The sequence below is a fragment of the Solanum pennellii genome, chromosome 11 (assembly GCF_001406875.1).
Source record: "Solanum pennellii chromosome 11, SPENNV200".
Lineage (NCBI taxonomy): Eukaryota > Viridiplantae > Streptophyta > Magnoliopsida > Solanales > Solanaceae > Solanum > Solanum pennellii.
This window is the reverse complement of record NC_028647.1, coordinates 40,397,711-40,398,782: the sequence shown is the minus strand read 5'-3', so window position 1 is coordinate 40,398,782 and position 1,072 is coordinate 40,397,711.

Here is a 1,072-nt window from a genome sequence, read left to right as displayed (position 1 = left end):
TCTTTTTTGGTCATCAATATATATATGTAGGTAGGTAATGTTTACATTGTTTTTGTTTTATTTTTCATTTCTTATTATTTGAAAGAAAAAAAATAGTAAGCATATTATAACAATTCAATAATATTTTTTCAATACAACATTCAATAGTCTTCTTTAGATGATTATTAACATTAGCATTAAATAAATTGCAAATCAACTCTATCTCACAAATTTTCTCATTCAATATTATCATAAACTATTTTACTAATCTAGTATATTCAGGCACAAACAAAGAGATTATGTTTTAAACAATTAAATTTATATTCACAATAAAGTATGCATACTAAAAATTATAAGGGGAAATAAATAAATATGAGGCGTACTGTCGGAATTAACTTTACAGATTATATGGAACTTGCAATCATTTAAATAATTTTTCTCATTCTTCAATTTAACAAATATATAAAAATAAGTTTTTTTAAAAAAGAAAATAAATATTAATTACTATGATTAAAGAGGAGCAAGAACGATTTCACCAGATACTAGACATAAAGATTAAAATACGATACTATACATAATTTGTTCTAAATTTAACAATATACACATATTTACCATATTTCAATATTATAATGAAAAGGTTGAACCAACCTAGAACTTGATTAAATTCATAACATGGAAAAATAAATACTACATAATCATGAATATAATATTATATATGAATATTGAATAATACCTTTTGCGAAAATCAAATTCAGGAAAGGATATAATCCTAACAAGGAACCACGAACTTGAAACCACAAAGTGAACCTCAAAACTCAACCTTTGTTTGTGAATTTTTCAAAAAAGTAAAAAGATGAGAATAATATTTTCTACGTGTGTGTTGCCTTCCTTTTTTTTTTTCTCTTCTGATCTTTTTTTTTTTGTTCTGCTTTTTTTCTTTTGTTTCTCCCCTTTTTTTCCTTTTTTTTTTTAATGTGTGTAGTATGTATAAAGGTGGTGAGTGGGGAGTGTTGTGTGTGAGTTGAATGGGGTGTGGGGAGTGGGGTCATGGGATCGTGGGGTGTGTTGGAGGTTTTATATATATATATATATA